We start from the raw sequence: 23,206 nt of genomic DNA on the forward strand, positions 1-23,206 counted from the left end.
GGAGGGGGGATGATCAGCAGGTTACAGAAAACAGCGGGGCAGGGGATAGTACGGGGGTAGAGGGTAGCAAGAGATACAAGTAGAAAGGGCTGAACGTATCAAAATTTGTGGAGTAAGTCAGTCGTTGTCAAAAAGTCAATGAGAGAGTCCGGATGAAAGGTGGGTCCATCAGCGAGAAGGGAAGGTAAAGAGAGAGCAGCGGGGCGAAGACGACGACAGAGGTAAATTCTGCGTGCTCGTTGATAAAGTGGGCAGTCCAACAGAATGTGGCTGACTGATAATGGAGCTTGGCAATTCTCACAGAGAGGAGCAAGACGCCTCTCCATGAGATATCCATGAGTAAGACGAGTATGGCCAATGCGAAGACGGGAGAGAGTAGTCTCCCAACCTCGACACTGGTGATAAGAAGACGGCCAGTAACCTATACTCGGTTTAATAGACTGAAGTTTGTTGCCGAGCATAGTAGACCAACGTTGTTGCCAACGGGTGTGAAGGTGGGAAGATATTACAGCAAAATAGTCCGTACATGGAATACCTCTATAAGAAACTGGTAGGTCATGTACTGCTGACCGCGCAGCAGTGTCTGCCTGTTCATTGCCCTGTACGTCAACATGACCAGGGACCCAACAAAAAACAATATCTTTATGCTTAGTAAAGATGCGGCGTAGCCAAAGTTGGATACGGAGGACTAAGGGGTGAGGTGTATCAAATTTTTGTATAGCCTGTAAAGCACTAAGGGAGTCTGAGACAACCACAAATGATGACACAGGCATAGATGCAATACGGATAAGTGCTGTAAGGATGGCATATAATTCAGCAGTAAAAATACTAGCTGAAGATAGTAAATGCCCTTGTACGACGCTGTCCGGAAACACTGCTGCGAATCCTACGCCGTCAGAAGACTTAGAGCCATCTGTGTACACAGCAATGGCATGAGAATGAGAGTGAAAGTGGTCAAGAAAAAGAGAGCGGGAAGCGACCGTAGACAGTTGGGCTTTCGAGCAAGGGAGGGAGAAAGAACAGACTCGAACAGCTGGAACTTCCCAGGGGGGTAGGGAAAAGTGTGATGCTACATGTACATAGAAAGGTGGTAGTTGAAGAGAAGACAAGAGCGAATGAAGGCGAAGAGAGAAGGGACGGAGTAAGCAGGGGCGGCGAACAAATAAAGAATGTCTACTAATATCAGTGACCATTCTATAAATGGAAGGATTGCGGAGATCATGAGAGCGTACATAGTAGCGCAGGCAATGGGCATCACGGCGATCGGATAAGGATGGAACGTTCGCTTCTGCATAGAGGCTTTCGACAGGGGAAGAGCGAAAAGCACCAAGGCATAAACGTAATCCTTGGTGATGAATGGGGTTAAGGCTAGAGAGAGTAGCAGGAGATGCCGCTGAATAGATCTGGTCACCATAATCAAGTTTCGATAAAATAAGGGTGGAATGTAGGTGAAGGAGGGTTCGACGATCAGCTCCCCACGAAAGATGAGCAAGGGTTTTAAGAAGGTTCAGCCGGCTGTGACAAGTTGCCTTCAGAGAGGTAATGTGAGGTTTCCAGGATAACCTACGATCAAAGAGGAGGCCCAGAAACTTGACTGTATCACGTTCAGGGATACGTGAGCCATAGAGGTACAAAGGATGATCAGAGATGACAGAGCGTCTAGTGAAAGTGATTTGGTGGGTTTTAGTGCTGGAAAATTTAAACCCATGTGTGGTGGCCCAATTGGAAACACGGTCGACTGCATGCTGGAGAGAAACTGTAAGGAGGTGACAGTCAGCGCCTGCACAGGCAATAGCGAAGTCATCAACATAGAGTGATGACCAAATATTTGATGGAAGACTAGAGGCCAAATCATTAATAGCAAGGAGAAAAAGTGTTGTGCTCAGAACACATCCCTGGGGGACACCTTCAGCTTGGATAAAGTCCGGGGAGAGCACATTATTAACCCGAACACGGAAATGCCTGTCAGTTAAAAAGTTCTTAAGGAAGGATGGTAGATTGCCTCGAAGGCCTAAGGAGTGGGCTTGGGCTAAAATATTATACCTCCAAGTTGTGTCATATGCCTTCTCAAGATCAAAAAATATGGCAATAACTGAGTGGTTATTCGCAAAGGCATTACGAACATACGTATCCAAGCGCAGTAAGGGGTCTATGGTAGAACGTCCCTTACGAAAGCCATATTGACGAGTGGAGAGACTGTTGTGTGTCTCTAAATACCACACTAAACGTCTATTTACTAGACGTTCCATTACTTTGCAAACTGCACTGGTAAGAGCAATGGGACGATAGTGGGAGGTTTCATGTCCCGTAGTGCCTGGTTTGCGGAAAGGGAGAACAATGGCGGATTTCCACAGCTGTGGAAGAACTCCTTGTGACCAAATAAGATTGTAAAGGCGTAATAGGACTGCAAGGGCTGACTGATGTAAATGTTGTAGCATACGAATATGAATGTCGTCGGGCCCAGCTGCCGATGATCGACAAGCTGAGAGTGTTGCCTCCAGTTCTTGAAGTGTAAAAGGCACATTATACTGTTCTTCTCTGAGAGAAGAAAAGTCCAAGGGTGCTAACTCTCTGGCAGACTTTGAGGAAAGAAATGAGGGGCATAGATGGAGTCCCTGAGAAATACGGACCAGATGATTGCCAATTTCATTGGCAACATCTAGTGGGTTTGCTATATCAACACCGGCAACCCGCAGAACAGGAGCCGGGTCAGGAGAATATTTACCACTCAGTTTTCGTACTTTTTTCCAGACTGCACTCATAGAGGAAGCAGAGGTGATGGTGGAGACATAATCTCGCCAGCAAGTGCGTTTAGCGTCACGGATGACACGGCGAGCGATCGCACGCTTCTGTTTAAAATCAAGGAGTCGCTCTGTGGTTCTATTGTACCGGTACCTGCCCCATGCAGCGCGTTTCAAACGTACTGCACGAGCACAAGCAGGAGACCACCAAGGCACGCATTTCTGAGAATGCCTGCTCGAAGTTTGGGGTATAGAATGAGAAGCTGCGGTGAAAACGGAGGATGAGAAGAGGTGTAAAAGCTCATCGATGGAGGACGAAGAAGGAACCTCTTTAAAAACAGTCAGGTGTGAGTAAAGGTTCCAATTTGCCCGATTAAATTGCCAGCGTGGGGTGCGAAGAGGTGGCGAATATGAAGGGGAAGTAAGAATGATTGGGAAATGATCACTGTCATGTAAGTCCGGGAGAACAGACCAAGTAAAGTCTAATGCGGCGGAGGAAGAGCAAACTGAGAGATCGATGCAAGAGAGAGTATGAGTCCGAGGATCAAAATGGGTGTGAGTACCTGTATTTAAAACATGGAGGGGGTGGGTGGCAAGAAAAGCCTCTAACTGAATTCCACGGGAATCACAGTGAGACCCTCCCCAGAGGAAATGGTGGGCATTAAAATCACCAAGTAACAGAATTGGTGGCGGTAATGACGAAACAAGGAAGGCAAAATCCGGAATAGATAATGCCCGAGAAGGAGAGAGATATAAAGAACAGAGCGTATACCACCTATGTAAGTGGATACGGGCTGCTGTGTAATGCAGCGAAGTATGAACAAATAGCTGATGGTACGGAATATCAGTGCGGAGAAGAAGGGCACTTTCATTAAAGGTCCCATCAGGAAAAGGATCTGAAGAATACAATAAATTATAGCCTGAGATGTGAGAAATAACAGCAGAGTGTAATTTTGGTTCCTGTAAGCAAACACCAACAGGGGCAAACTGGGAGAGTAACATCTGAAGCTCACCCCGATTACCCCTGAGGCCACGTATATTCCACTGTAAAAAGGCCATGAATGGCAATGATAAAGATACTTGAAATCCGCAGGTAAGGGTTCCTACGGACTAGGAGGGTTAGAAAAGTCCACATGCGGAGGCAGTGGAAAATGTTCAAGCAGCGAAGGAACGGTGCGCTGTGAAGAAAGGAGTTGCGCAGATGGAGCAGAGGAGAGAGAAAGAGCGGAAGGTGGATCAGTGTCCATTGATGGTTTGGTCTCTGCAATATATTCAGAGATTGCTTCAAGTGTTTCAGAATTCAGAGATGTTGTATGGGAGACAATATTGGGAATGGTAGGGGGAGGATGAGTAAAGATTGGAACTGTATTGGACTGTACCAAGGTAGGGGGGGGCGAAAGGGTGGAGGGAACTGGAGAAGCGTGGCAGGGGACAGAAGAGACAGGAACCTGGGAGGTAGCAGAAGAGGAAGAAACTTGGGAGGGAACAGGGGAGGAAGGTACATTACGAGGAGGAGGGTGAACCTCTGCACTTGTAACTGAGCCAGTGAGAGGGGAAGAACTAGGGACAGAGACAGGGAGGGTAAAATGAGGAGGTGGAAGATGGGTAGGAGGTGTTACCGGACCTTTTTTTGACTTTTGAGAAGTAGAGGGACGATTGGGAAGAGGTGTCGTACGAGGTCTCGTCGATACTGAGGCTTGTAAGAGAGAACTCGAAGAAGCGAGATTAGACTGAGGCGTTGAAGTAGGGACGTCTGAGCCGAGGACAGCAAAAGGATTAGATACAGGAGTGATTATGGGAGAGGTAACCACAGAGGTGGGTGTAGAAGATGGGATACCAGAAGTGGGGGGACGTTTTGAAACACGGGAATAAGAAACACGTGGGAGTCTCCCTTGGAGGCGGAGATGAGAAACTGCCATGGCATAAGGGAGACCTTCTGTCTCTTTGAGGTAACGGATTTCCCGCTCGTTTAAATAGACCTGACAACGGCGAGAGTACGAAGGGTGAGCCTCATGACAGTTAAGGCAAGAGGGAGATCGATTGCAAGACGTATTAGAATGGTCATCGGCACCACAGACTGGGCATTCGGCGATAGATCTGCAATATTTCGCTGGATGGCCAAATCGCCAGCAATTTCTACACTGTTGTGGTGTAGGGATCACCTTTCGAACTTGTAACCGATGTCCTGCTATATAAACTGAGGATGGGAGTTCTCGGCTGTCAAAAGTTAAACGAGCCACATTGCTAGGGTATCGTCTCCGCCCACGGGCAGGAAGAACGTAAGTGTCTACCTTGAGGATTGGGAGATCTTGGAGTTCCAGCTGTTCTAGAATGTCGGTGCCACATGTCTGGAAATTTTGCTGAACTATGGTATGGGGCAGAATAACGGTACCACTACAAGAATTGAGGGAATGATGTTTTTCAAGGGTGACAGGAACAGTATCTATATGGGAAAGACGAGAGAGCTCACGAGCCTGGGTAGCATTCTGTACGGTAATGATGCGCGTACCGCTCTTAAGAGCATGAAAAGAAATATCTTTACCAACATGGCGTAGGAGTGCCTTGCCAATACTATGGTCAGAAAGATAGGCAGTAGAGGAAGTTGGTCGTAAAGTGAAGAATTTAGTCCACTGTTCAGTCTGAAACTGAGCGTGGAAAGGTAGTGAAGGACGTGTCGATCTTTTCTGAGAAGAACGAGAAGGTGAAGGTGGAGAAGTATCATCAGCAGGTAATTGTCGTTGACGTTTAGGCGTGGGACCAGAGTTGGTCCGACGTGGAACGGGTCGGCGATTTGAAAATTGCCGCACCGTAGAGGGAGAGGCCGGAAGCATAGTCAGAGGAGAGCGAAGGTCTGGTAAATCGAAGGAGTCAGTCGAGGCCTCAGTACCTGAAGCAGGTGAGGAAACAGCACCGGCAATAGGTACAGAGGCATGAGGAATGTCTGAAGAGTGGTCCAAAGACGAGGCGGGGTCAGAACGGGGTGCGGTATCAAGAAGGGGCCCGGGGGTACCAGGTTCATGGACTAGGGCTGCCATGGTTAGGTTACTTCTTTCTTTTTGTTTTTAAGAAAAAAAAAGAAAGAAGAAAAGAAAATAAAAATAAAAAAAAGAAAAAAAAAGGGGGGACCGGGGAGGGATAGTTCCTAGGAGGAATGAAAGGGCCAGAAATCTCCCTCCGCGCCCAAGAGGACTCGACACCGCTAGTAGCGCAGATGCAGCATGGAACCCGTGCCATACCCTACCCTTCATGCCAGTAAACCAGCAATCTGGGATAGCAACCTCACATCTGCCGAGCTACCTCGGTGGACAAAAGAGAGGGCGGCCGGATATCCGCCACAAAGCATACCTCCTTCAGCCACCACCCCCGGAATCCGAAAGGTGGCTTCCAGAGATACACCCGTCGCCCAAAAGACACCCAAAGCTACTCCGGGATACCGGAGAGGGATCGGGACATCCCTAGGCAATCCAGATTCCACGGCAAACTACGCCACCGCCAAGAAACCTCAACGGAATGGGATCGACCCCGGTGTCCTTTCCTCTACCTAGGAACTAGCGTGCCTGTGGGAGAAATCCCAAAGGACAAAAAGAGGAAGGGCAAAAGGGAGGAGTGGGGAGGAGGAGGAGGAAAGGAAAAAGGGGAGGATGGGGAGGATGGGATAGGGGAGGGGAGATTGGGGGGTAATTAGGTTCGGTCTGAGGAAGAAGACCGATAGGTCTAATTCCTCAGACCAAGAGCCTCTTCACCACGCCAAGGAGCCCCCCTTGAAGAGGTAACCAATAAGCCTAACCTCCATAGTGGGAAAATTTATGGAATCAATAATTGCCGAGGCAGTTCGTAGCCACCTTGAAAAGCATAAATTAATCAACGAATCTCAGCATGGTTTTACAAAGGGGCGTTCCTGCCTTACGAATTTATTAACTTTTTTCACTAAGGTATTTGAGGAGGTAGATCATGGTAATGAATATGATATTGTGTATATGGACTTCAGTAAGGCTTTTGACAGGGTCCCACATCAGAGACTATTGAGGAAAATTAAAGCACATGGAATAGGAGGAGAAATTTTTTCCTGGATAGAGGCATGGTTGACAAATAGGCAGCAGAGAGTTTGCATAAATGGGGAGAAATCAGAGTGGGGAAGCGTCACGAGCGGTGTTCCACAGGGGTCAGTGTTGGGCCCCCTGCTGTTCACAATCTACATAAACGACATAGATGAGGGCATAAAGAGCGACATCGGCAAGTTTGCCGATGACACCAAAATAGGCCGTCGAATTCATTCTGACGAGGACATTCGAGCACTCCAGGAAGATTTGAATAGACTGATGCAGTGGTCGGAGAAGTGGCAGATGCAGTTTAATATAGACAAATGCAAAGTTCTAAATGTTGGACAGGACAATAACCATGCCACATATAAACTAAATAATGTAGATCTTAATATTACGGATTGCGAAAAAGATTTAGGAGTTCTGGTTAGCAGTAATCTGAAACCAAGACAACAGTGCATAAGTGTTCGCAATAAAGCTAATAGAATCCTTGGCTTCATATCAAGAAGCATAAATAATAGGAGTCCTCAGGTTGTTCTTCAACTCTATACATCCTTGGTTAGGCCTCATTTAGATTATGCTGCACAGTTTTGGTCACCGTATTACAGAATGGATATAAATTCTCTGGAAAATGTACAAAGGAGGATGACGAAGATGATCCCATGTATCAGAAACCTTCCCTATGAGGATAGACTAAGGGCCCTGAAACTGCACTCTCTAGAAAGACGTAGAATTAGGGGGGATATGATTGAGGTGTATAAGTGGAAGACAGGAATAAATAAAGGGGATGCAAATAGTGTGCTGAAAATATCTAGCCTAGACAGGACTCGCAGCAATGGTTTTAAGTTGGAAAAATTCAGATTCAGGAGGGATATAGGAAAGTACTGGTTTGGTAATAGAGTTGTGGATGAGTGGAACAAACTCCCAAGTACCGTTATAGAGGCCAGAACGTTGTGTAGCTTTAAAAATAGGTTGGATAAATACATGAGTAGATGTGGGTGGGTGTGAGTTAGACCTGATAGCTTGTGCTAACAGGTCGGTTGCCGTGTTCCTCCCTTAAGTCAATGTGACCTGACCTGACTAGGTTGGGTGCATTGGCTTAAGCCGGTAGGAGACTTGGACCTGCCTCGCATGGGCCAGTAGGCCTTCTGCAGTGTTCCTTCGTTCTTATGTTCTTATGTTCTTATGTTTCATTCATCATGTCCCATTGTATTGTTTATGTACTACATCTATATTTCATGTAAAAATTTTTTTTGTTTTAATACTTCTGGGTGTCAGGAACGGATTAATTGTATTTACATTATTTCTTATGGAGAAAGTGGATTCGAAAATTGTCCATTTTGATAATCATCGCACTTCCATGAACGGATTAACGACGATAAACGAGGGACCGCTGTATTTCAAGGTAAGTAATGAGTGTACCATGTGTGTATTTTACTTTTTGTTGTTTTTAATACAGTTCTATTGCCAACTAAACCCTCTCAGGGTCTGTGCCGTAGATCTATGGCTATACGTTGCGAGTCCAAACCATAGATCTACGCCAAAATTCTAGTGGAGTCAAATTTAGGGCGAGAAGGCTGGTAGGCCTACATCTGAGAGAACATGTCTGCATGGTGTGCGCGCGTGCCGTAAACAAAAATTCTAGGCGTCTGCATGGCATTGTGGGAACGCCGCCTCAGTTACCTTTGTTCACCATGCCTCATCGCAAGGCAGCTCTCACTCCAAGGTGAACTGGGACTCCCCTCTTCCTATTTGATAGCTCTGACTCTGATCGAAGTGGTAATGAAGAATTCTATGGCTTTGATCAATTAGTGACCGAAAGGAATTACCAGGATATCGAAAATAGTGCAGAAAATCCTGACAATCCTCAACCTTCTACCTCTGGTGTGGGCACGTCTCAAGTCACGTTCAGTTGTACCTCGTCACAAGAGAAAACTAATATTTTCGTGTGGCCAGGCCTCAAACTTCAGTAATGATGATGATAGTGATGTGGATTGTGATTTTATTGCTCTTGACGATCATTTGAGTAGTGATAGTGAGGAATCATATTCACCAGTGAAGTGCTGGTATATACGCCGCCGCATGCGCATGGGTAGTGTTCCCTACATAGTGCCCAGGGGACGGAGTACATCCCATGGCCCTACACCAGGAATAGACAGTGAAAGTGAGGATGATGTGGCTACACTTGGCATGGATAGACCACAGGCATCAGTAGGTGGTGGTATTGGTGGTGATGGTGGTAGTGGTGATGGTAGTGCCATGGCCATGCATGACTCACCAGCCCAGGCTGGGACCCACGCCGCTGACTGCTCAGCTCAAGGACAAAGCGGAGCATCAACCACCACAACCACAACTACCACCACAACCAGCTTATAATGACCAGTATCCACCAGCAAACGTTATCTGGGATTGGCAGCAAAATCCCAATTTTGTTCCGAAGCCCCGCCAGTTTGATGACTCTCTAAGTGGAATTCTACCAACTTGTTCCCTTGGAAACACTGCAAATGAACTGCAATTCTATGAACTATTCTTTGACAAGCCCTTAATGGGAACTATTGTCAGGGAAAGTACACCATGGCAAATACGATCATATCATTATAGTCATGACTACACCAGTGGAAAGACACAACTGTTGCTGAAATGTATTTGCTTTTTGCAATAATAATGCTTATGCCTCATGTCTATAAGCATAATATAAAATCACACTGGTCCACAGATCAGCTAATTTGTACCCCGGCCTTCAGTGAAATCATCTCAGTGAACAGGTTTATCTTACTCTTACGTATGTTGTACTCCTCTGACAAAACCAGGCCTGACAGAAGTGAGAGGTTATACAAGATTAGAAATGTTTTTTATGTATCTGAAACACAAGTTCAACATGTACTTTTATCCATTCAAGAATCTTGTAACTGACGAGTCTTTGATTTTGTTCAAAGGTAGACTGTCATTCAAGCAGTATATACAGAGCAAGAGGAAACGCTTTGGTATAAAACTGTTTGTACTCTGACTGTGACAGTGGCCTGGTATTGGATATTATTGTATACACGGGAAGTAAAACACTGAAAGATACCAGGATGTTATTGGGTATCTCAGGTGATGTAGTGAGAAACATGATGGCGCCTTATCTTGGTAAGGGGCATACATTATATACTGGTAACTGGTACATAAGCCCTTTACATGGTGATTTCTTGCGATTGAACATGACAGATGTGTGTGGCACAGTGCATTCTAATTGTAAACATATGCCCAGGTTCGACGCAGGCACTCGTAGTGGTGAGGTGCCAATGACATCATGGCATTACAGTGGCATGACAAACAAGATGTCACATTGTTGACAACCATTCACCCTAACGAAATGAAAGACAGTGGCAAAGTTAATAGAGTGACTAATGAACGTATTCAAAAACCAGTGACAGTGATTGACTATACACAAAACATGCGTTTAGTTGACAAATGTGACATGCAAATAGGCTTTGTGGATTGTGTTCGTAAGAGTTACAAGTGGTACATGAAACTTTTTTTCCATCTCATGGACATTTCAATGCTCAGTGCATATAATATGTACCAAATAAAGACTGGCAACAGACCACCGTATGGTGAATTTTGTTTGTCTGTTGTCAGACAACTCATAATGAAATACCAGGTAACAACACCTGCTATACAACAAGGTCCTCGAACTCCTCATGAAATGTCCAAGCATATGAGGGAAGGTGATCACTTCATAATACAGCTTCCTGGAACTAACAAGAAATTTGCTCAGAAGAGATGTGTTGTCCGTGCACAAACAAAACGACAGTAACAAAGACGCAAAGACACTCGCTTTATGTGCGAGGAACGTAAGGTACCTCTGTGCATAATACCTTGTTTCAAGGACTTCCACAAGCTGCAGCAGTTCTAAAAACATGTCCAGTTATTGTACATATGTAAATATATAATAGAACATTAGTATTATACAACATTTGTGCATGTTTATTGTAGTAAACAATAATGGTAAATATTATAATAACAACTTTAGTGCAGTTAGTGTGTTCAATAGTGAGTTTACATATATATACATTATATACAGTATTGGTCTCCCAGGCCACAAATGTTACTAGAAAAAGAAAAAATAAGAAAAGAAAAGAAAAAAGTATAAAAAACCTAAAATAAAGAAATGCGATTTTGTGGAAATCACTGATGTTGCCGCCACCCGGTCATTTTGGGTCAACTTCTCACCTCTATCTCAGTAAGTACTGATCAGAATTTTTTTTTTGTTTTATTACCTTCACAAAAACAATCATTATTTCTGTAAGAAAACTTTTTTTTTTTTTTTTCAAAATTTCTTGGACACTGGGGCACCCGTTCAGATTTTGCCCTTGGACCCTGAAAGGGTTAATAAATGTAAGTGTAAACATGTTGTCCAGTATTAATATGTATTTATAAGTGGAAAAAATGGTGTTCTGCTTTTTGGCAATGTCCGCTTTCCGGCAGTAGCCTGGAACCTAACCTGCCATATGAGTGGGCCCTACTGTACATTAAAACTTAAAATGGTCATGTTAGGTAAATGGGGACACAGACATTTTATAGAGATATTTCTCACTCACCAAGTTCTTTGCAAAGGTAGTACAGTGGAACCTCAGTTTTCATATGCCCTAGTTTGTATGTAAAGCTATAGTTATTCTCCATAAAATGTGCTTATTGTTAACATTTCCCATAAGAAATAATGTAAATCCAATTAATCTGTTCCAGACACCCAAAAATATTAACGAAAAATGCATTTTATGGAGAATAACTATAGTTTTACATACAAACTAGGGCATACGTAAACCAAGGTTCCACTGTATTAGCTTGACACGCATCCTGGTGAGCAAAATGTAGCCATAATGAAATACCTCTTTTGCACATGTGTCCATTTACCTAACATTGTTGGTATTTTACCACTGCTATAGTAAATAGTTACAATGAGTTTTTTTACAGTCTGAATCAGACACACAGAGGATATTAAAGAACTTTTACTGTCATGTGTTTTGTCTCAGTTCTGTTGTAGCTATCAAGGAAGAGTTTCAGACCAGGGTTCACATTAGAGCTGATTGTCCAGTATATATTGTATGCACAGTAGTACGAGTGAATATATTATGTGCACTGAATAAATTTAAACTTTGAATAGTATGTGCTATCTGGCACTACATTGAGTAGTCATTCATACAGTCACTTTTTGAGTTATTATTGGCTTTAAGTGATTTGTTGTAGTATGTCCCCTCACACAAATACCAAAGGTGAGGTAAGGACAGTTTGGAGAGTAGTACAAAGTAGATACTGTAAATGGGTTTAGTAGAGGATCAGAGGATGCAGAAACAGACAAATTGTAAGTGCCATAAGAATAACATTTATGAAAAGCAACTGAGGCCAAGAATAACAGACAAGCAAACAAGAAAAAATAGAGGGAATGTGGAGAAAAGCATAATTAAAACAATTTTATTTGCAGGTAATTAATGACATGCATCTCAAGCAGCACATCTGAAACCAATTATTTTTACCATATATAGTGATAGATTGTGCTAGAATTTGGGCACTGTACAGTGCTAGTAATTTATACAATACTTTGGAGGTTTTTTTTTTTTTCTTTTGTATCTTTTAAATTCTTAGTGACACCTGTACATTTAGACATTAAATAAACACAGTTCCTCCATGACAGCAGGCAAACTAAACCATGCACTTAAAACTGGAAATGAAAGGTGACTGCAAGGAGAAATAATTTGTTTAGAAACAAACAGTGTGCATGACACATGATGTAGGGCCTTCACATTTAGACTAACATATTATACTTTTAAAAATAAAAAGCCTGACAAATATCTAGACATTTGGCAAAATAAATGTAAAAGGCATACAAGAAGATAATTATATTCATGAAAGGTTGCACCAACCACTAAGGTCCTTTTATTACCTGATGGAAATGAAAGCGATGCAGAGGGACAAAAACTTATCCCTCTTAGCCTGCTAGCAAAGCCCCACAACAACCCTGCAGCACAGCCCACTCAACTCTCCATTTGTATTCCACACTCAGCCAGTTAATTACCCTCCTCCCTTTACACCAACTCTGATTCCTCTACCCCATCCACATTACTACACCTTGCTCCTTAAAGGGAACATCAACTATCACCACTCGCTGCTTTACAAACTATGGATACTCTCTCCAACAACCTCCCTTGTATCTTTGACTTAACCTCACAACTGTTACCCAGAGCAAATGCCCCTTTGCCCCATCCCTTGAAAACATCCATTACATGTATTGTACTGCACAGTCTTAATGCTAGAGTCCCACTTTCTCCATTTTTTCTCTAATATTTTAATTATTCAGAGCTTAAATTTTGCCCAAATTAGTATTGCAGGTTTTCCCAGGATGACCCATAATGGTCTACTAACAAGCAGTACTGGTTAACCCCTTGCTGTCGCAACCCCAAATCCTGAAGTGTCCCCTGATGTCGAAGAATTTAAAAAAAAAAAAAAATTCCTTATCAAAATGCTAAGATTAATTCTGATTGTTTTAAGCCCCCCCCCCCCCCAAAAAAAAAAAAAAAAAAATTGTGATCAGTACTTGCCAAGATATAGAGGCATAAAGTTGGCAAAAAATGAGCCATGTAAGGCAACAGCGGCGAATGCCGCTCACTCGGTAAATTTTGGTTTACTTGCATTCAAAAGATTCTTGTTTTTTCACTCTTTTATTTTTTCACACAACTTATGTGGCCTGTGAGACCAAAGTATGGAGCAATGTTTATACTATAATACATTCGTTGAATGGAACACAAAGTAAAAACACAAGTATCATAGTTTACAAAACTTGTTTACACAAATAAAAATTTTTTTATTACTATTGTTCTATACTATACTGTATATACATAAGTACAATCACTGGACACTTTCCTAGAACTGCTGCAGCTTGTGGAATTCTTTGAAACATGGGTGTATGCACAATGGTGTTTTACACTCCTCACACATAAAACGAGTGTGCATGCGTTTTTGTGGGCGTTTTGTGGTATGTGCACAGACATAACACACTGAGCATTTTTCCTGAAATGATAAGAGGCAGTGGTATGGGGTAGTGATCACCAGGCCTCAGAAGAGAGGGCATGTATTGATAATTTCATGGGCGCTGGCCTATTGCACGTGTTGTTACTTGGTACTTGAATATTATTTGTCTGATAAACAAAATTCACCATATTTGGGTTTATTGTTGATCTTCAACTTATACATATTATAAGCACTGAGCATGGAAATGTTAAGATGGAAAAAGTTTTATGTACCACTTATAACTCTTGCAAACACAATCAGCAAACCCAATCTGCATGTCACATTTGTCCACTACATGCATACTGAGGTTGTAGTCTATCACAGCTGTATGTTTTACAATAGGTTCATTCTTCTCTGTATTCTGCTTGCCAGTGTCTACCATTTCGTGTCGGTGAACTGATGTCAACATTGTGACATCATGTTTGTCATGCCACCGAAATGCCATGATGTCATTGGCAGCAAACACTTGAACTTCACCTCTATGAATGCCTGCGTCGAACCTAGGCATATGTCTACAATTTCCACGCACTGTGCCACACACGTCTGTCATGTTCACTCGCAAGAAATCAGTGAGTAAAGGGCATGTGTACCAGTTATCGGTATATAAAATATGCCCCTTACCAAGATACGGTTCCATCATTGTTTTAACCCTTAAACTGTCCTAACCTAGATCTACGTTTTTTCAACATTTGAAAGTATGTAAAAAAACGTAGACTTTTTTTTTTTTTTTTTTTTTTTTTTTACATTTGAAAATGTGTAAAAAACATAGATTACTTTTGGAGCGCTACGCATGTGAACGTAGATCTGTTTGGACAGTTTAAAGGCTAACCACATCACCAGATACCAAGTAACTTCCTGGTATCTTGCAATGTATTACTGCCAGTGTACACAATTACATACAAAATCAGACCACTTTTGCAATTAAACAGTACAAATAACTTTATACCAAAGCGTTTCCTCTTGCTTAGTATATACTGCCAGAATGACAGTCTGCCTTTGAACAAAATCAAAGACTCATCAATAACAAGCTTCAAGAAGGGATAAAAATACATACAGCACTTTTGTTTCAGGTACATGAACACATTCTTGATCTTGTATAACCCGTCACTTCTGTCAGGCCTTGTTTTGTCCGAGAAGTGTAGCATACGTAACAGTACCACAAATCGATTCACTGGTATAATGTCACCGAAAGCTGGGGTTGAAATCAGGCAGTCTGTCGACTAGTGTGTGTTGACAGTGTGCTTATACACATGCAGCATAAGCATTATTGTGGCAAAGAACAGATACATCTCTGCCACAGTTGTGTCCTTCCACTGGTGTAGCCCTGACCTTGGAAAAAAAATTGTTTGCCATGGTGTACTCGAAGTATGTATTGCTTTCCCTGACAATGTCCATCAGGGGTTCATTGAAGAATACCTGAAAGCATTCCATTTCAGTGGCACTGTTCCCAAGTGCACATGATGGCCACATTCCACTTTGTATTTCATCAAAGTGACGGGGATTGGGAACAAAATTGTCACCTTGCTGCCAATCCCAGACGCGGTCTGCTCGTGGGTACTGGATATTTGCAGGTAGTTGTGATTGTGAAGGTTGTGGTTTTGCAGGCTGTGGTTGTGAAGGTTGTGGTTGTGCAGGCTGTGGTTGTGCAGGCTGTGGTTGTGCAGGCTGTGGTTGTGGGAGTGGTTGAGGGTAGTTGTGGCTGTGTTGAGTTAGCAGCATGGGTAGTAGCATGGCCTGCTGCTGGTGCCACATGACTTGTCAACTGCCACCACCACCTGCTGCCCCACGCACATTATTCATCCCCAGTGTAACAATATCATCATCTTCACTATTAGTTCGTGGTGTAGGGCCACAGGATGTATTCCAAAATCTACTCCTTCCCCTTGGAACAGCACATGGCACACTACCAGAATGCATGCTGCATCGTACATACTGCCGCTTCACTGGAGAAGATTCACCCTCACTATCGCAACTAGAACTGCCTTCAATAGTTTGGAAATCACTATCACTTTCACATCTGAGTCCTGTACACGGGAAAATAGTTTCCTCTTTCATCCTGGCACAGATGAACATGAATGAGACTGCCCAGCACTAGAGGTGGAAGGTTGCGGGTCATCTGGATTTTCATCACCAATTACGTTATCCTGGGCACTGCTTTCAGTCACACCCTCTCCAAAACCATGAAATTCACTTTCACTTGCACTTCCATCGCTGTCAGAGCTATACCTTGGGAACAAAAGACCTCCAATCCGCCGAGGGGTGAGGTACTTCTTACCACGAGGCATGGTGAACAAGGACTACCAAGATGGCGTTCCCACAATGCACCACTGAGTCCGCAATTTTTTAAGAGGGCGCACACCCACCACGCAGACCCATTCTCTCACATGTAGGCCTACCAGCTTTCTCCCGCTTGATTTGATGCCGCTAGAATTTGTGTGCATTAATACGTCAAACAGTGGCTCGCAAGACGTATATATACGACAGTCAAAGGGTTAATACTGCTTGATTAGCTGGGATTGCAAGTTTCCTTACCTTTTGCTTATCTGGCAACATAGCTACTGGTTTTGTTAGTGGACTGTTGCAAGTCAAATTCTAGAAAAAAAAATGGTTAGGCAAATATGTGAGGAACTCCTGCTGGAAGGATCAGTTGGGAAAAAAAGATATCCATACAATGCACAGGTCTCCCTCAACATTCATGAGGGTTAGGGGATCAAGAGCCTCGCGAATGTTGAAAAACCGTGAATGTTTGGTGCCCCAATATATTGTAGGGAAATATAATACAATACTGCTTCCTTAACTTGTTGAACCATGAACAATCATAAAATACATGAAAACGTCGTAAATTGTACTAAATACATATGTTATGCCTTAACAACATGTATGTTATTAAATACCACTGCCTCCACCACTGCAAGTCCCTACTACCCTCCCTCCGACCCCCCACAACTGGCAGCCAGCCCTCCCACCACTGTGTGGTGAGTGTTTTGTTTGTTCATTATTTGTTATTAAAACTACAGTATAAATAATGTCAACCCATTTATGACTGCATATTGGAATGGCTATTTGGACAGGTATTGGAAGGTGACATCATGTGTTTACTCTTGAACACAGCAAACAATCAAACATTTGTGCTAATAAACAACAAAAACAACAACAAAAACAACAAAAACAACAACAAAAACAACAAAAACAACAAAAACAACAAACAACAACAACATAATAAATACGATAGAATTGAAGAAGGAAATTGTACAAAAATACGAGGGTTGAAGCAGTGGTGGAGGAAGTGGTTGACGCAGTGTCAGTGTGGCTTTGTTTATGCTGGAGTGAGTATTAGTCTCCGTGGTCTTCCAAACATTTCACAATAATTCATTGTATTTGGTGCTTGTAGATTGAGTGTGACTGGAGTGGTTGAAGCAGTGGTAGAGGCAGTGGGTGAGGCAGTGGTATTTACTAACATATATGTTATAAATAATAACAACATTTATAATAATAATAATAAATGTTATTCATAATGTACTATTATTATTTATAACATATATGTTAATAAATATCACTGCCTCACCCACTGTCTCACCCACTGCCTCTACCACTGTCTCACCCACTGCCTCTACCACTGTCTCACCCACTGCCTCTACCACTGTCTTGCCCACTGCCTCTACCACTGTCTCGCCCACTGCCTCTACCACTGTCTCACCCACTGCCTCTACCACTGTCTCGCCCACTGTCTCGCCCACTGCCTCTACCACTGCCTCAACCACTGCCTCAACCACTGCCTCAACCACTGCCTCAACCACTGCCTCACCCACTGCTTCAACAACTCCAGTCACACTCAATCTACAAGCACCAAATACAATGAATTATTGTGAAATGTTTGGAAGAGCACGGAGACTAAATGTTTGGAGGAGCACGGAGACTAATACTCACTCCAGCATAAACAAAGCCACACTGACACTGCGTCAACCACTTCCTCCACCACTGCTTCAACCCTCGTATTTTTGTACAATTTCCTTCTTCAATTCTATCATATTTATTATTATTATTATTATTATTATTATATTAATTTTTTTTTATCATCACACTGGCCGATTCCCACCAAGGCAGGGTGGCCAGAAAAAGAAAAACTTGCCAGAAGGGTGCTTTACACTACAGTTTTTAAACTGCAACATTAACACCCCTCCTTCAGAGTGCAGGCACTGTACTTCCCATCTCCAGGACTCAAGTCCGGCCTGCCGGTTTCCCTGAACCCCTTCATAAATGTTACTTTGCTCACACTCCAACAGCACGTCAAGTATTAAAAACCATTTGTCTCCATTCACTCCTATCAAACATGCTCACACATGCCTGCTGGAAGTCCAAGCCCCTCGCACACAAAACCTCCTTTACCCCCTCCCTCCAACCTTTCCTAGGCCGACCCATACCCCGCCTTCCTTCCACTACAGACTGATACACTCTTGAAGTTATTCTGTTTCGCTCCATTCTCTCCACATGTCCGAACCACCTCAACAACCCTTCCTCAGCCCTCTGGACAACAGTTTTGGTAATCCCGCACCTCCTCCTAACTTCCAAACTACGAATTCTCTGCATTATATTCACACCACACATTGCCCTCAGACATGACATCTCCACTGCCTCCAGCCTTCTCCTCGCTGCAACATTCATCACCCATGCTTCACACCCATATAAGAGCGTTGGTAAAACTATACTCTCATACATTCCCCTCTTTGCCTCCAAGGACAAAGTTCTTTGTCTCCACAGACTCCTAAGTGCACCACTCACCCTTTTCCCCTCATCAATTCTATGATTCACCTCATCTTTCATAGACCCATCCGCTGACACGTCCACTCCCAAATATCTGAATACATTCACCTCCTCCATACTCTCTCCCTCCAATCTGATATCCAATCTTTCATCACCTAATCTTTTTGTTATCCTCATAACCTTACTCTTTCCTGTATTCACTTTCAATTTTCTTCTTTTGCACACCCTACCAAATTCATCCACCAATCTCTGCAACTTCTCTTCAGAATCTCCCAAGAGCACAGTGTCATCAGCAAAGAGCAACTGTGACAACTCCCACTTTATGTGTGATTCTTTATCTTTTAACTCCACGCCTCTTGCCAAGACCCTCGCATTTACTTCTCTTACAACCCCATCTATAAATATATTAAACAACCACGGTGACATCACACATCCTTGTCTAAGGCCTACTTTTACTGGGAAATAATTTCCCTCTTTCCTACATACTCTAACTTGAGCCTCACTATCCTCGTAAAAACTCTTCACTGCTTTCAGTAACCTACCTCCTACACCATACACCTGCAACATCTGCCACATTGCCCCCCTATCCACCCTGTCATACGCCTTTTCCAAATCCATAAATGCCACAAAGACCTCTTTAGCCTTATCTAAATACTGTTCACTTATATGTTTCACTGTAAACACCTGGTCCACACACCCCCTACCTTTCCTAAAGCCTCCTTATTCATCTGCTATCCTATTCTCCGTCTTACTCTTAATTCTTTCAATAATAACTACCATACACTTTGCCAGGTATACTCAACAGACTTATCCCCCTATAATTTTTGCACTCTCTTTTATCCCCTTTGCCTTTATACAAAGGAACTATGCATGCTCTCTGCCAATCCCTAGGTACCTTACCCTCTTCCATACATTTATTAAATAATTGCACCAACCACTCCAAAACTATATCCCCACCTGCTTTTAACATTTCTATCTTTATCCCATCAATCCCGGCTGCCTTACCCCCTTTCATTTTACCTACTGCCTCATGAACTTCCCCCACACTCACAACTGGCTCTTCCTCACTCCTACAAGATGTTGTTCCTCCTTGCCCTATACACGAAATCACAGCTTCCCTATCTTCATCAACATTTAACAATTCCTCAAAATATTCCCTCCATCTTCCCAATACCTCTAACTCTCCATTTAATAACTCTCCTCTCCTATTTTTAACTGACAAATCCATTTGTTCTCTAGGCTTTCTTAACTTGTTAATCTCACTCCAAAACTTTTTCTTATTTTCAACAAAATTTGTTGATAACATCTCACCCACTCTCTCATTTGCTCTCTTTTTACATTGCTTCACCACTCTCTTAACCTCTCTCTCTTTCTCCATATACTCTTCCCTCCTTGCATCACTTCTACTTTGTAAAAACTTCACATATGCTAACTTTTTCTCCCTTACTACTCTCTTCACATCATCATTCCACCAATCGCTCCTCTTCCCTCCCGCACCCACTTTCCTGTAACCACAAACTTCTGCTGAACACTAACACTACATTTTTAAACCTACCCCATACCTCTTCGACCCCATTGCCTATGCTCTCATTAGCCCATCTATCCTCCAATAGCTGTTTATATCTTACCCTAACTGCCTCCTCTTTTAGTTTATAAACCTTCACCTCTCTCTTCCCTGATGCTTCTATTCTCCTTGTATCCCATCTACCTTTTACTCTCAGTGTAGCTACAACTAGAAAGTGATCTGATATATCTGTGGCCCCTCTATAAACATGTACATCCTGAAGTCTACTCAACAGTCTTTTATCTACCAATACATAATCCAACAAACTACTGTCATTTCGCCCTACATCATATCTTGTATACTTATTTATCCTCTTTCTTAAAATATGTATTACCTATAACTAAACCCCTTTCTATACAAAGTTCAATCAAAGGGCTCCCATTATCATTTACACCTGCAGTAGCAGAAATGTTCGATTCTTTGCTGTGTTCAAGAGTAAACACATGATTTCACCTTCCAATACCTGTCCGAATAGCCATTCTAATATGCAGTCACAGAATGTTTTAACATAATTTATACTGTAGTTTAATAGCAAATAATGAACAAACAAAACACTCACCACATAGTGGTGGGAGGGCTGGCTGCCAGTTGCAGGGGTCAGAGGGAGGGTAGTGAGGACTCGTGGCAGTAAACTTAAATATGATTTGGCAGCTGGGAATTTGGCGGTTGGGAATTCGCGAATGTGTGAAGCCCGCGAAAGTTGAAAATGCGAATGATGAGGGAGACCTGTAATGTTGCTAATGATCAATATCTTCTCATTTGTCACCACCATCCTTCTCCCTCCCTCCCTCCAGTGTGCATGTCTCGATCTCCATCTTGCCTCATCAAGCAGAGCAAATCCTTTTCAAACTGTACCCTAATAAGACTGCACTTAATCCTAAAAAATGACTCACGAAATTGTAATGACACGATTGCAAACAAACCATACCACCAGCGGGATTTGAACCCGCGGTCAGAGTGTCTCAAAACTCCAGACCGTCGCGTTAGCCACTGAACCAGCTAGCCACAATAAGATTTGTCCAACTAGGTATATTTCTACACCATAGGAAGGTTAGCATAGGTACCACTGTGACTACAAATGCAAGTTTTTACAGACGAATCTCATGTTGACGGCAGTGAGGGGACTTCAACTAGAGTTCATCACGGCCACGCTAGCTGGAGATTCGTCTGTAAAAACTTGCATTTGTGGTCACAGTGGTGCCTATGCTAACCTTCCTATGGTGTAGAAATATACCTAGTTGGACGAATCTTATTGTGGCTAGCTGGTCCAGTGGCTAACACAACGGTCTGGAGATTTAAGACTCTCTGACCGCGGGTTCAAATCCCGCTGGTGGTATGGTTTTCTTTTTATCCTAAAAAATATTTCAAAGATCTTGCTCACATATGAAAGTGATAATGCTGTTCCTTTTATAAACGTGTTGATTAATCATTTTCAAAACAGACGTTTTCTACAGTCAGTGAAGGAGGCCTAAGTTCACCCCCTCCTCAAGAAGCCAACCCTCAATTCAAGATGTTAAACTACTGTGCCATTTCAAACCTTATGCTTCTTTCTAAATTAATATGCTATTCTTGATCAACTGTTTCCCTGCCTGGAGCACAGTACGTAATGCTTAACTGTGTGTTCAGTCTGCATATACATGTACACCATTTCTTTCAACAGAGATGGTTTTATTTAAAAGCTTATAATGCTCTAGGGCAATGAACAGAAATGCACTGCTGTTAATTTTGCTGGACCCCTCTGAGGCACTTGGTACTACTAATCATGGATTACCAGTACTGATGCACCATCATTTCAGTTGTGGTCTTAGAAATACTGCTTTGTCACTTCTGAAGTGTCATCTTACTGGTCATTCATATCAAGCAGTACCTGAAGGATACCTAAAGGACGCTTCTGGAAGTCAACACCCCCATTATTATTATAATCAAAAAGAAGCGCTAAGCCACAAGGGCTATACAGCGCTGCAGGGTAGGGAAGGAAGCGAGGGTATTGGGCGGCAGAAGGGGGGAGGGATGATCAGTAGGTTACAGAAAACAGAGGGCAGGGGATAGTGTGGGGGTAGAGGGCAGCAAGAGATTGAGGTAGAAAGGGCTGAAGGTATCAGAGTTTAAAAGTCAATGAGAGAGTCCGGATGAAAGGTGGGTCCATCAGCGAGAAGGGAAGGTAAAGAGAGAGCAGCAGAGCGAAGACGACGTTGGAGGTATATCCTGCATGCTCATTGAAAAAGTGGGCAGTCTAATGGAATGTGGCTGACCGATAATGGAACCTGACAATTCTCAGAGGAGCAGGGCGCCTCTCCAAGAGATATCCATGAGTAAGACGAGTATGGCCAATGCGAAGACGGGAGAGAGTAGTCTCCCAACCCTGACACTGGTGACAAGAAGACGGCCAGTAACCTATACTCGGTTTAATAGATTGAAGTTTGTTACTGAGCAGAGTAGACCAACGTTGTTGCCAACGGGTGTGAAGGTGGGTAGCTATTGCAGCGAAATAGTCCGTAAATGGAACACCTCTATATGAAACTGGTAGGTATGACATGTACTGCTAACCGTGCAGCAGTGTCTGCCTGTTCATTGCCCTGTACGTCAACATGACCAGGGACCCAACAAAAAACATCTTTATGCTTGGTAGAGATGCGGAGTAGCCAAAGTTGGATACGGAGGACTAAAGGGTGAGGTGTATCAAATTTCTGTATAGCCTGTAAAGCACTAAGGGAGTCTGAGACAACCACAAATGATGACACAGGCATAGATGCAATACGGATAAGTGCTGCAAGAATAGCATACAATTCAGCAGTAAAAATACTAGCCGAAGATATTAAATGCCCTCGTACGATGCTGTCCGGAAACATTGCTGCGAATCCTATGCTGTCAGAAGACTTAGCCACCTGTGTACACTGCAATGGCATGAGAATGAGAGTGGAAGTGGTCAAGAAAGAGAGAGCGGGAAGCTACCGTAGATTGGGCGTTCGAGCAAGGGAGTGAGAAAGAACCGACTCAAACAGCTGGAACTTCCCAGGGGGTTAGGGAAAAGTGAGATGCTACATGAACATAGA

At 43.1% G+C, this 23,206-nt stretch overlaps 1 protein-coding gene across 1 annotated transcript in view; it reads right to left on the minus strand.

Moving 5' to 3' along the window:
- Nucleotides 1–23,206, minus strand: part of lap (phosphatidylinositol-binding clathrin assembly protein lap) — a 319,918-nt gene that overhangs the window by 181,889 nt on the left and 114,823 nt on the right. The gene's annotated exons all lie outside the window — the stretch shown is intronic.

This window comes from Cherax quadricarinatus, chromosome 20 (assembly GCF_038502225.1).
Source record: "Cherax quadricarinatus isolate ZL_2023a chromosome 20, ASM3850222v1, whole genome shotgun sequence".
Taxonomy (NCBI): Eukaryota; Metazoa; Arthropoda; class Malacostraca; order Decapoda; family Parastacidae; genus Cherax; species Cherax quadricarinatus.